This window comes from Sceloporus undulatus, chromosome 2 (assembly GCF_019175285.1).
Source record: "Sceloporus undulatus isolate JIND9_A2432 ecotype Alabama chromosome 2, SceUnd_v1.1, whole genome shotgun sequence".
NCBI classification, from domain to species: Eukaryota; Metazoa; Chordata; class Lepidosauria; order Squamata; family Phrynosomatidae; genus Sceloporus; species Sceloporus undulatus.
In genome coordinates, this window is record NC_056523.1 from 36,389,832 (window position 1) to 36,404,318 (window position 14,487).

A 14,487-nucleotide genomic window follows, 5' to 3' on the forward strand; every position below is an offset into this window, starting at 1 on the left:
GTGTGTAACTCTTTTTATGTGTGTATCATCTGTTCTTTGTAATTTGGTGAAATCAACTAAAACATGCAACATTTCCTCAAAGGACTAGGCTATATCTATATAGATAGATATAGATATAGATATGAGAGACTATATGGGGATGTATGTGCATGTATACATATACAAACACAAATACACCCACACATATAGTTTTCTTGATAGTAATTTAATTTATAGGGCTTTTCTTATCAGGAAAATTATTTAATATTCTGCCAAGCTATCATGAAAGAGAAGCACAATGTACTCAATGAGATTCACAGGAACTGTGTTAAAAAAGAAAGGATTCTTGTAATAGATTTAACATGGTTGCAAACTCCACACACTCACTGCAAACACTTAGCAGCTGATGGGGTGATAGCACAACTGCGCTGTCAATATTTTGCTGCAAAGTCAGCATCCATCCTTCCTCAAGATTGCAAGTATTTCTCATTTAGGCAAGCACCTAGCTGATGTGTTAAAAAGAAAAGAAAACAACATTTTCCATGAAGGTGGAGAACTAAGTACAATTGTAATACATCTAGTTAAGCCCTAAGTGGTTAGCAATATTATCTGTGGAAACATTCCCCTGGAAGAGTATACAAAACAGCAGATTAATTTTCGGCTGAGAACCATGTGAATTTTCAGAAAGCTGAAGCCACAGATCACACACTCACACAAAAAAGGTTGACTCACTGAAGCTTTTCTTTTTTCAACTTAAAATGACACACAATTTCCTCTTATTTAAAATGAAAAAAACACCCTTTTATTATTTTCCACATATCCTTCTATTAAGCCACAAAGAAAACAGAGTTTGGTCACATGTTTATTTGCTTGAGCTACTCCCTTTCCCTTCTGATAAATAATCAGCCTGCCATCCAGAAAAAACAAAATCAGTGAGCTGGGAAATCTGATGGCCATCAAACAGAATGAGATACCAAGAAAGGCAGCAGACCACTGTTCCCACAGTAAGTTTTGCAGGCCTACACCTACACTAACATCTGAGTAAATAACTTCAGTCACTCTTTCCATCTTCTCTATGCAGTTAATCTTGCTGTTAAACAAACTGTCCTCAAGGCAGTTGCAAATGTTGTTGTTGTTTCCCACTGCACATTTTAAAGTACTATAAAAAGAACATTTTCAAGAATGCATGCAGGGATCTGAATTGTTGGATGTTAGCTGCACTTGAAGTTAGAACACAAGGCTTAATTTGTCTATTTAGATGCTTCTCTTCTTAGAAGTTTTAACACTGAATAGACCTCCCCCCCATAGAAGTGTCCTTCTTTTTTCAAAGCTTTCCAGAAGATGCTTTTATTTCCTCCCCAGACTACACATTTTCCATTCCTGCTTATTCCTTTTGCCTCTGAGACAGCAGTTTAAAATGAATGGATAAAATGTTATGTATCAGTACTAATGGACTTTTCTATTGAAATATGTTAGGATATCAACAACAAATACCAACAAACCCTGTTAAATCATGTGAACAAAAAGGACCGAAATGGAACATGTGTTATAACATGAGTGGCAGATATTAATCAGTGCTATGTCTGTATTGTGCCAGGTTTCACAGATATCACAGAGCCTGAAAATCTGAAGAAAATCCCCTGACATGAAAGTTAACAACCGTTTGAGAACGCAAGTCTTCCTTGCCTTTTCCTCCCCCTCCTCTTTTTGTAGAACCAAAAGTCTAGACGAGTCATACAAAAGAGATAACACCTATGCTTGTCTCAGAAACCCGGCTTTTATTAGTACGCTATCTGTACAAATATTAACGAGACTGATTCACAAATGCAAAGACAACCACAAGGAAAGGACATTTCTAAAGACACAGACCCCTTCCAATTCCCTCCCCTTTGCCGCTATCTCTTCTAAACTTGAGACAATGACTGGACAACACAGACATACACATCAAATCAAAACACATCAGGATCTTACACATGTTCTATGTGAAAATCATCTCTCCTTACATAAGTGACAACACAGGGCTTCTCCAGATACACAGTTAAAAAGCAACAGAGGGAGAGGGAGTTAGCAGAAGCCAGCTTTCATTTCATCTTGTTTCTTTGCCCAACAAGGCAGTAAACAACATGAATCATCTTATTTTGCTGTAAAGCCTCAGCAATTAAATTTTCCTACAGCAAAAAGAATGCCTCTGCAAGCAAGACAGCAAGTTAAAAGTTCACCGTAGCTACATGTTGTGCCCCCTTTCCCCCTGAACGTTAAAGAGAATATGGAGAGTTTAACAGAGCAAGCTCTTACTGTCTGTCTCTAGTTTGCCGTCTTCTTGCTGAAGATGTGTTCTGGCTGTTTCTCTGAAGCAGGGGGTTGAAGAATGGTAAAAAGATGTTTGAATAAACAGGAAGTGCTGTGCAGCTGAAACACACACTGAAGGGAAAACACACTGGAGCACTGCCCTTTGTAGGCAACAACGGGAGGCTTGCCTCCACAGTAGCAACGTCTGCTTTTATGAAATGACAAAGAAACCACAAGAATTTAAGCAATTTTTCCCCATCTGCAAAGCTGAAAGATCAGCTGGAGCTTGCAGGTAATTTCAAAGTTGTGTTTAACACTCCAAAAAAATTACATTAATTCTACCCTATTAAAGCAGCTGGCCCACATGTAAAAATCATATATAACTAGACAAAACAGCAGCCAATGCATCTTAGCTATGCTGCTAGGCAAATTCTTTATTTGTACATAGTTTTGGAAAGCTTGTTTTTCACACTCTTCGTGGTACCCACACGCTTATGTCAATAAATGTGTGTTAAGGTTGGCCAGACTTCACAGTAATTATTCAAATTCCTTCATAACATTTTTCCCTTTAAAATAAATTACACTTTGAGTCGTAAGATCTCAGGAGTATGCATTCAATATGTTCTGCCAGATACCTTCTCCTTCTTACATTTTCCTTTCAGACACTAAAATAAAATACCTATTTAAATCTAGAGGACTAAGTAAACTGTGTTTCCTTCACTCCCTATCCTGCTTCCCCTCCTCACTTCAATTATCAAAGTCCAGCCTTTTTGACAAACAAGAGAAATGACAGAGATACTGTCAAGGAAAGTAAACTGGGTCTGGCACTTGAAGGCAGCTTGTAAAGAGATGAACAGCAGAACAACCATATTCCAGTTATAGTAGTTTTCTTTCTGCCTCTCCTCTTTGCTTCTCTCTCTCTCTCTCTCTCCAAACGGAGCACAGTTTCTTTAGAAAATATATTGCTGTTTTTCAATGTGCGACAACCACTGATATTTGTTATTTAGCATGTACTCTTGGACTGCCTGTCATTCTGGGTGCTAATGCTCAGCTAAAATAACTCATTGGGAGCTGTCAGTGGGATGTTTACACAGGACCCAATCTTTTCTTCATACAAGGATTTTTTATATATATACTGGAATTCATCTTCTTTTGATCTCACATTCAAAGCAACAGCAGCTTGATAGACATGCAAGTCTGAAAGCAAATCCAGACGCTGAAGATAAACCGCCAGAGTATGACAGGCAGGAGCATCTAAAGCTTATAAAAATGAAGAGAACAGCATGTCGTCTGAGTATTACAATAGCAGAAATCAAGAGACATATTAGGTGGAACTGATCAGCCACAAAAACCATTCAAAAGGCAGATCATAGAAACAGAAAGGCTAGGCTGGGGGGAGGGATACAGAATGGGAAAGATCTGCTTTAAAGAAGCATCACCTTCTAAGTACCACAGCTTTCTGTTCCTGGCATGTAAAGTGGAGGAAATTGAGGGTTTCTTGTAAAAAGCCTTTACTAACTCAGCAGCTCTCACCTTTAGCTCACCAGTTAATCTTTTAATTAGACTTCTCAATTATGTAGGCTAAACATTTTTTTGGGGGGGAAATGAGTACGTTTGATGCTTCACTTCTCTCCTGTAAATGTTCCAGAATAGTTATCTCCAAGCGCAATCCAAGATGTAGTTAAGCCTACTCAAGAGCCCACCAATTCCAATGGGTCTTAAAGTAGAGTTACCTCCCTTTGGGTTGCACTCTTATATAGTAAGCAACTGTAGGGAATCATGCCTCAATTCATTAATTGCAAAAATGCCTGGGAATACCACCCATTTATGATTCCAGGCCCTTAAGAGTTCCACTTCTCCAAAATTGGTTGGCAATCTGATTAGCTGCTGGATTTTCTTTCCACTGCTAAAAGACCCTAGTTTGTTAGAGGATATTACTTAAATTGGACTATCCCCGAGACAGTTAAATACCAGAGGAGAAAACACTTATGTGGAAATGATCACTAAAACTTTATTGAGGAAAATCCATACATTTTTAATTCCTCCCCCCTCCCCATAAGCCTCTTACTTTAATTGAAGTTGCTGAATATAATGAAAAAGTAATTCTCAAACAATTTTGTACTTAGAGATGTTTGTTAACAAACATCGAATGAACAGGCAGTGTTAGGTTAAAGGGCATTAGAATTCCACATTATAATTTAGCCTGTGGTTATTTCTGATTAAGAACACCCTCTGGGACAGCAAAACAAGATCTTCTTTTGCAGCAGGCACAGCTTTTAAAATTAGACTCTTCTGCATAATAAACCAACAGGAAAACTGTGAATTTTAAAGCTGCATTAAAACAATTTAAAGTGTTGTAACCAGTTATATTGTGCTTTCTGGGGAGAAACACCAACCAATCCATCCATCCATCCATCAATCAAACAAGCAAAGCACACCCATCTTCACAAGCAATCCTCCCCACCTCCAAACTGTAAATATAAAAAGGAAAAATACATCCCAGACTCTAAAAATGTTATAAGAAAGTCACCTTCTGTCATGCTTATGTAGCTATCTAATGAGCTAAAGGCTGATTATTTATCTTTAAACTGTACTAGTTTAATCTTTTAAGGTCACCACTAATCTGCTTCAACCTTTTTAAAAAATAACCGCTTTCAAGACTTACCGCTAGAACTCACTAAACCTGGGGCTGAATGTCATTGGAACTGAAGCCTTTACCTGAAGGAGCTAACTGTGCAGTGTAAACACTGAGCATAAATCCTCCTGTAAATGAGAAGCAAACTAAGGTCTGCATGCTGTGAATTGAGTTGTCAAATAAGCCCAATCTAACAGCATTCTTGAGAAATAAATAATTATTATGACAAAGTCGTCACTATCCTTACTTTCTTTAGCACATAACTGAGTCTAGATACTGCTGTGGGCAATAATAATTTCTTCAATCCAATTGCATTGCTGTGCTGTAAAAAACAAAACAAAAATAAAACTGTTGACCAGTATGTACTCTGAAGAACCTTTTGTTTTGTTTTTTAATCTTTTTTACCTTCAGACATTTTGTGGACTTGAATGTCACCATGGACCTTGAATGTGAAATAGCTTCAAGTTAACAGCTTTAATTGCTTGAAGATGTGCAGGCAGGTGAAACCTGATCCCTCTGGCCACTTGGAGACCAGGAACAACAGAAGAATGTTTACATAGTGGGTTTGAGTTTAATAGACCTTAGAGCTGAATTTCAGACAGCTAGCAAAAATACCACTAAGAGGTGACTTCTTAATGTAGCCCTCCTTTTTTAAACAAAGAAATAAACAAACTACTTAAAATTTTAAAAGATGAAATCCTAAAAGCCAAGGTTATCTGCCGATTTGAAGTAGTACAGTCTATCATACACCTGATGTGTGACCTTACCTCTGCAAAACACAAAAGGCACCTTACATGTCATGTTTATATGAGATGCAAACTGTACAAACTTGATTCTTGAAATGCTTTTTTTTCATGCTTTGAGATGACCTAGGATGTGTGGTACAGAGTTTACCTGAAAACATTAGTGAAATGCCATGGACATTTGGTCCCAATTGCGTGCTTTAATTGTTGCTACTGTTGCTATTATAAGTAAATGAATAGAAAGTGACTAGCACTCCTTACAGTACAGTATGTAGCTTCTAATGATGCTACAGCACAAACCATATTTTCCAAAAAGAGAATCTTACAGCCTGAGGTGCTAGCATTGTATCATTGGAAGGCTCTCTACATACAGTTAAACAAAAGGTGATTTTTTGAGGGAGAAATGATAGTGCCCTGATCTGTCACCAAACTTGTATGCAGTATGCCATAAAATATTTAGGGCAATAGTGACAACACAATGTCTAAAATGTTGGGGTTGTTGTTTTAACTGCCCTTGGGTTGACCCTGACTCATGACAGCCTTATGAATGAGACATCTCCAATACCACCTTTCCTCCACTGCACTGCTTAGGTCCTGCAAATTGAGGGCAGCTATCTCCTTGATTGAGTCTGTCCATCTAATGTGTGGTCTTTCTTTCTTTCTACTCCCTTATACATTTCCAAGGAGTCTTGTCTTTTCTAAGGAATCATGTCTTCTCATGATGTGTCCAAAGTACAACAGACTCAGTTTGATCATCTTTGCTTTCAGGAGAGATCAAGACTAATCTGTTCCAGGACCTGTTTCTTTGTCTTTCTGTCTGTCCATGGGATCCTCTGCACTCTTCTCCAGCACCACATCTCAAATGAATTTATTTTCTTCCTATCGACTTTCTTCACTGTCCAGCTCTCATACCGTTTGATCTCTGTATCCGCAGGGGATCCATTCTGGACCCTCTGGAATACAAAAAAGTGCACGACCTCAAGTCCTATTCTCCCTAATGGCTGTGCGATGTGTGTGTGCCTGCTAGCACAGCTGTATATACATTGAGGCCTTTAGGGACAATGGGGACTTGCCATATGCGTATGCTCTGATCCGTGGATGACAAGTCTGTGGATACAGAGGCCCGACTGTACAATGGCTTGGATCATTCTAACTTTAGGGTCAGTTGTCAACTTAGACTATTTCTGCAATGTTGATGATTCTTAGGTGACATGAAGGACTAATAAAAAGGGATAAGCAGATTGTGAGAAAATTCATTAATTTTTTTACAGGAGAATCCAATTTTAGTCTGGCCAGCTTGTATCAGACTACACTTCCAGACTGGTTGCAACTCATACACAATTTCCACTCCAGAAAACTTATGTTGACTGATCCTAAAGATGTATCTGGGGGGGAGGGGGAAACCTAGACACATTTCAAAAGTATGCATAGGAAAATATGCAGTACACATTAGAAAGGTTTAGTCAATGAGATTCGTGTAATATATGCAATTTTACAATGTGCACAAATCTCAATATGCACAGTAAAAAATCTACACAAAAAAAGAAGGAGAAAAACATGGTGAAACTGTTCACACTAGCTATGGATGTAGGGATGGAAAGACATCTTGAGATGTATCTAGCCTTCACTGCATATGCCAGGCAGATATCAGAATCTGATTCCCCCCCCCCCCCAAGGTTGGAGTCTGAATAAAGAACCTGATGTGAGGAATTCTAGATCTTACTGAAAAATTAAAAGTTCAGATGTGAAACTGTTAATATTCTGAAAAAAATATTTCATGTAACATATATCTAAGATCAGCCTCTGGCCTACATCTAATTGTTAGTGCTAACTAGGAAAGACCTATTGAATCAGTGGGATTTACATCACTGTTGACTTATCAAGTTTCTATACTAGGACTTTGAGTAGTGTGGTAGACAGGTTAATTGCTTGAAGATGTGCAGACAGGTGAAACCTGATCCCTCCGGCCACTTGGAGATAACACTCCAAGTACAGTCGGCCCTCCATTATCCATGGAAATGGAGACTTGCCGGTTTTCAAGCCCCATAGGTTTGAATGGGCCATATACCATGGGGGGGGCGCCCCACTGAATTTAATGGAGGTCGCCTCTCCATGAATATTCAAGACCACAGATCTCAAGCCCACAAGAACTAAGGGCTGAGTGTATTTTGAATGTTTGAAACAAGAGGGACAGAGAAAAGTTGCAAAAGAATCAATTCTACCTATGTAATGGCCAGTCAAATGGAAAGAAAAAGGTATCTGAAGTAACAAGTGTAAAGTAGGGGTGGAATACACATTTGACCATTTCCCAAATGTGGCTGAAACTTGGTTTTCACAGCCACTTGGGAAACACCAATGGGAAGTAAAACATAGCTTAGCAAGGAATTGTTTTTTGTTTTTGTTTTTTGTTCTTTGGCTAGCAAATCAATGCACTTTTGTCAACTTTGCACAGTTGGTATACAGCACAACTCTCCAAGGCAAAGTTATGCACCTATACTAATTAAAACTGCAATTTTTATAAGCATCTGATGGTATAGAACATTCCTTGAATGATAAGCCACCTGTACTTAGCTATTTTCTCCTCTATTTTTTCACCAACCAAGGCTGCTCCTCTCCTGCCACTCCTCCTCTACCATTCCTTTTCAACTGTGTTTGTTTGTTTGTTTGTTTGTTTTTGTGCAACTTGCTCCATGAACTCTCTGGGATCTAACCTTCTTTTTTGAGAGGAAAGGGTGGCAAGAGAGAAGCAACCTTAGCATGGTTGAAGCAAAAAGAAACTGGGGAATCAGATTAACCAGACAGGTCATGATAGAAGTGGAGTGTAGTCAGAGTCCAGAGAGTTCAGGGAATAAGTTATGCAAAGAAAACAACAACCAAGAACGAGAAGCAGAGGAAGGAGAGACAGGAGAAGATCAACTTCGGAAGTGATAAGCAAATTAGCAGGGGTTGAGAAGGAATACGGGAATTATACTAGGCAGGCAGGTCAGGGCAGAAGGGGAGCACTGACTCAGAGCCCAAAGAACCCATTGTTTGGAGGTTCCTTAGACTAGAAGGTGAAAAAGGATTGATGGAAATTTTTGCAACATGCCTTGGTCCTTCTATCAAGCAAAACTAGAAAAGCAGTATCAAAACTGCCATATGCAATACACCTTTATTTATTAATTCCTGGTATCCAACCCATTCATTCCTGTGCTGTCTTTTCTCTCTTTCGCAAAAAGTTGTGAAAAATGAAACAGTCATGGCCAGAGGTAGACTACAACTGCACAGTTGTTCTTCAAAGAGCTGTACATTTCCAAGTAAAATTCTGTGAGTTTCTTGAGAATGCGCACTTTTTAAATGTTGTGGTGAATTTTGTGAGAAGAAAAAAAATCCCCAATGTTTTGAACCTATGAGAAGAAACACCAATGTCTTTTCCTCAACATCTATTGGGAAGTGGGAAAATTGAGAATTTCCATCCCTAGTGTAAAATGATGCCCAAAGGGACAAGAATTCCTAACGTAGAAATCTTAATCCCTAGTTTTTGGGTTCTAAACTGTTGATAACTGACAAAGAAAAGCTTCATGAAAATTGCAATGGAATGTGTGGTTCCTATTAAAATTCTATGTGGTGAATGATTAACAAATGAATCAAAAAAATAAAAGATGGAAAGGTGCAGAAAGAGGCCACCTGAAATGAGAAAGGGGCTGAAACATTTGTTTTTGCTTTTGTTTTAGTTTAGAAAGAAAGTGAATGGGAGCAGTGGTGTCATTAGGGAGGGTGCGAGCCACACTAGGTGACACACTAAGGGGGGGATGACACCACTGCTCCCCAAACATCTGCCTTTTGGGGAAACAGGGTGTGGTTTTTGCTGCATCCCTTTAAAACCCTGAAGAAACTGTATCAGTGAGACAAGGCTCAGTAGGAGAAGAAAGGAGAGGCCTCAGTTTTGTTTTGTTTAAAATAAATTTTATTTTTTTTTAAATTTAAGTTTTTTAATTTAATATAAAATTAAATCATTCTTTTAAATTTTTATTTAAAAACATCATATCTTGTCAAATTTTCACTTTAACCACATGAAACTATGTACATGTAAATAAATTTATGTGTATTATATTGTAATTTAAAGGTATAAATTTTAATTTTGCTAATTATGCCACAACTATTACCATTAGTAATCCACCCCGCACTCTTAGAACAATGGGGAAGAATTTGCTAGAGCTAACAACAACTAAATTTACTTCAACTTCCTAAAGAGTGTTCAGTACTGTATATCTACCCCAAGATTGTGGAATGGTTTCTCGGAGGAGATCCATCTTACCACCTCCCTGGAAACCTACAGGATGAGAGCATTCTGCCCCACTGTTGCCTGTGAAACTCTGTTTTTAATTGTTATGTTAATTGCTATTTTTGCATTTTATGAACTTGTTTGTATTATTGTATTTTAACTGCATTATATTTTATATTATGCTGTAATCCCGCCTCGATCCACCCGGGAGAGGCAGGAAAATATAAATAAATGTTATTATTATTAATTATTATTATTACATTCACTGATATACAGTGATTATAAATTATGAGTAACATTAGTACAAAAACATGACTAAGTGTTCCGTATGGTGTGGTATGGGAAGAGTTCGATGGGGGGGGGATGACACCAACTGTTATGACACCACTGATGAAAGTTATCATAAGTCACTGTGAGTCAATAGGGGTGTCACTACGAGATACTGTACCAGGTGACTCTAGTGATATCACTGAATGGGAAGCATGATGGAAGTCGACAAAGTTATCTGTGATGTAGATGAAGGGAATAGGAAGACGTTCTTCTCCCTCTCCCATCTATTAGAACAATCTTGGCTGTTTGATGACACTCAGAGATTCAGGTCAGACAAAAAGTGATGAAAGATGAAATGGCGTAACTCATTACCAAAAGATTTTTTGATAGCTGCCAATTCTCACACCTTTAAAAGAGGATTAAACAAATTGCTGGCACACAAGGATGTAATATATTATATCCAGTGACAGAGGCAATATGCCTTTCTACTCGAGTTGCCAGAAACTGTGACATTACTGTGCTGATGTCATATCTGTGGGCTTCCCACTGGGAGAATTTGGGTAGGCATTGTGAGAAACAGATTTCTAGGCTAGACAGGCATTTGGTAAGACCCGGAAGCGGGGCTTGTCTTAAGACACATGGCAAGTGGGTTTGGGCTTGGATAAGGGTGCCTTTCACATTGGAAGGAGGTTAACTTTTTCCTAACACAATTTCTCTACTAAAACTAAAAAAAATCTCCCAGTGCTATTTCCCCACAAAACTGATAACAAAAGCAAACAGCAGCTGTGGAGTCAAATAAGACATAGCATTTTTAGGATAAAACAGCAAAAAGCAATTGGCAGGTTCAGGGTGAAAATACACCTAGACAAGGGAATAATGTGCAATGGTAAAAGGCTAGATAATGGGTGACAGAAATATTAATTATTTCCATTACCAGTAATGATTTGAATCTGTTGCCTATACCTCTTGTTAATAGAAAAGAAAAGGACTACAAGAATCTCAATCACATCATCACAGTCACTGTTTGCATTATGTATAGTTGTGACTTAGCCCTCATGATTGAGAAGAAGGAGATAGACATTTGGATAGACAAGCCACACTGTAGAATATTGGTGGCTTTTATTTAGATAAGGCTTTGTGTATCAGAACTGGGTCAACCAAAGCTCTGTGGAGTACTATGATTCCAATTTAACTGCCATGGCTGCATCCTATGGAGTCCCAAAGTGTTTAGTTTGGAGAGGTACTAGAGCAGTGATGGTGAACCTTTTTGAGGTTGCATGCTGGGGGTGGGGCTTCTACCCCCGGGATGGGTGCTGGGGCGGGGCTTCTGCCCTCCAGGGGCAGGGCTTCGACCCCCTTTTCAGAGGGAGGGAGCCTCTGGCTCCTCACCCGGCGTTTGCCGGCCCCTGAGGGTCCCTCCTAGGGCCGTCAGAGGCCGGCAAAAGGGCCCTCACCCTTCCTTCGCTCGCCGGGAAAGGGCTCCACAGAGCCCTTTCCCGGCGAGCGAAGGCAAGCCGGGAGGAGGAGGAGGCGGCTGGGACGCGTCCCAGCCGCCTCCTCCTTGGCCATCGCTTGCTGGGAAAGGGCCCCGCAGAGCCCTTTCCTGGCGAGCCAAGGAAAGCCGGGAGGAGAAGGAGGCCCCTAGGCACCATGGCGATCGCCGCGATGCCAGGCAGCCCCCGCACTCTTTCCCGGCCTGGGAGCAGGCCGAGGCTTCCTCCCAAGCCGGGAGGAGAAGGAGACCCCTTGGCACCGCGGCGATTGCCGCGATGCCAGGCGGCCCCCGTGCTCTTACCCGGCCTGGGAGCAGGCCAAGGCTTCCACCCAAGCCGGGAGGAGAAGGAGGCCCCTTGGTACCGCGGCGATCGCCACGATGCCAGGCGGCCCCCGCGCTCTTTCTCAGCCTGGGAGCAGGACGAGGCTTCCTCCCAAGCCGGGAGGAGAAGGAGGCCCCTTGGCACCGCGGCGATCACCGCGATGCCAGGCGGCCCCCGCGCTCTTTCCCAGGCTAGGAAAGTGGATTGGAACCAGAAAATGAAGTGCCCACATTAAGGTGAAACCTTACAGAGAAGCAATCTGAAAATCTTCCTTTCCACTTTTTTATGTTTGACCTGACCTATTTAACATGTGTCTATATCACACGTGTACATATTTTTTATTAAACAATTATACAGTTTGGGAATGAACCTGCCCAAAAATAGTGCAAAAGGCTAACATACATGAATTTCATTTGTTATTAGAATTTATTAAAATTCATTATTACAGTTGGCCATCCATACCCACAGATTCTGCATCCATGAATTCAATCATCCACAGCTTGAAGATATTTTTTTTATTCTAAAAAGCTAACCTAGATTTTGTCATTTTATACAAGGGACATCATTATACTACCCACTGTATGTAATGGAAGCTGAGCAGCCAAGGATTTTGGTATCCATGGAGGTCCTGGTACCAAACCCCAGCAGATGCCAAGGACCTAATGTCATACATCATGTTTAATGTCATACATCATGTTTTATCTGAACATGAAAATACAGGAAAGAAATACAGAAAGTCAGCCTTCCATATCCACAGATTATTTATCCATGGATTCAATTATTCACGGTTAGAAAATATTCAAAAAAGATGTAAATTCCCAAAAGACAGACTTTATTTTGCTTTTTTACATAAAAAGAAACAATTTCACTATGCCATTGTCTTTAAGCATCTATGGATTTTGATATCCTTGAATGATCCTGAAACTAAATCCCAGCAATTATTAAGAGCCCACTGTATACCTCAAATTTACAACATTAAAGGATGTACAGTGGACCCTTGTTATACGCTGGGGTTTGGTTCCAAGATCCCCTGTGTATAACAAAATCTGTGTATGCTCAAGTCCCATTAAATATAATGACATAGCAAAATGGTGTCCCTTATAAAAATGGAAAATCAAGTTTAATATTTGAAATGTATGCTTTTTTTTAACATTTTCAAACCGTGGATTCTTGAATCTGTGTATAAAAAATATGTGTATAAGAAAGGCTGACTGTAGTACAGGGAAAGTATTAATTTTGTATAGCAAAATTACACCCCAAAAAAAGCAAACGATGGCTCTAGAAAGCATTTTGCTCTGGTTCAGTCCAAGCCATTTTGCTACCTGAGGAGAAAAACAAGATGCACCCTTTTCCAGTACTGTACATATACATGGACTGACAGCTGGCTCTTATTTCATCACTGGCAATGGGATGATATCCTTTATTTGAGGCAGCATCCTGGTCTAGAACAGGTTGCAGGATAAATACTGCTCTGTCCTGCAAGGGAAGGAGGAGCCTGAAAGTTCAAAAGGAACAAGTGGGAGTTTGCCCTCTCCATCCTCTGGCATCTGTCACTGGAATCAGTTGCCACACATTGCTTGTGGTAGAGCCTGGCCTGATTATTTCAAGTCAATATTATCACACACTTAAGAAGACTGAGAAAGATGGAGAGAGTGAGAGGCTTCTTTGAAAGGGCTGCCTGTAATGGCTGACTGATATCTCTCCCCCCACCCTTCTTCTTCCTTTCCTCTTTTTGGCAACTGAAAGGGCTTGGCTTTGAAAAAACAGTGTCAATTTAAAGATTTAGTATAAACTAGCTCAAGCCTGTGGGAGGAACACTAAGTGGAAAAAGTAAACATAGTCCTCCCAAGTAGTTCCTTTCTAAGCTATACACACAGTCCGTGCCTGGTACCACAGGCTGCCCTGCACATTGAGAAGGTCAGCTAAGCTATGCTAAACTGACAGGTTCCGTTTACAGCAGGGCCAGCACTTTGTTTGGATATACTGGCCTTGGTCACCGTCAGCTTAACAACAGATGGCTAGAAAACTTTCATTATGTTGCACAGGGCTAAACTGCAAACAATCACTGAAAAAACTGTGAAAAATTTAACTCCCTCCCAGCCAAGCCGAAAAGCGCTGGCAGGGAAAAGGGAAAAGGCAGGCAGAAAGAGGGGAGGGGGCCATTTTTATTAAAACTGGAAAAACAGACAGTGTGTGCTTTGCAATTAATTAATGTGAAATACAATGATTACTCAAACTTTTACATCATCCACTGGATGCACTCTAACAGGAGCAGTGCGATTGTGAGCTTCCCGAAGGACTCATCCAGAGGGCAGCTTCTGTATTCCTTGACAGGGCATGCAAACAGGAGTGTGGGGAGCATCCAAGGGAAAGGCTTAGTTTCCTTTTTGGTCCAACCTATCCCATGTAATTTTGGCCACACAAGATGTACAATTCACAACGACTAATACAGACTAGCTGGAATTAGAAGAACTGAAGCTATGTTCCTAG

At 40.1% G+C, this 14,487-nt stretch overlaps 1 protein-coding gene across 15 annotated transcripts in view; it reads right to left on the reverse strand.

Annotated features, from left to right (window-relative positions):
- FOXP1 (forkhead box P1) overlaps positions 1-14,487 on the reverse strand; it is a 705,387-nt gene that overhangs the window by 217,299 nt on the left and 473,601 nt on the right. The window contains exon 1 of one of the 15 annotated variants that reach the window (XM_042452081.1): positions 2,275-2,413. The exons of the other annotated variants lie outside the window; for them this stretch is intronic. The gene's annotated coding sequence lies outside the window, so the exon portion shown is untranslated. Of the gene's footprint in view, positions 1-2,274; positions 2,414-14,487 lie in introns of those variants that run through there. 15 annotated transcript variants of the gene reach the window in all.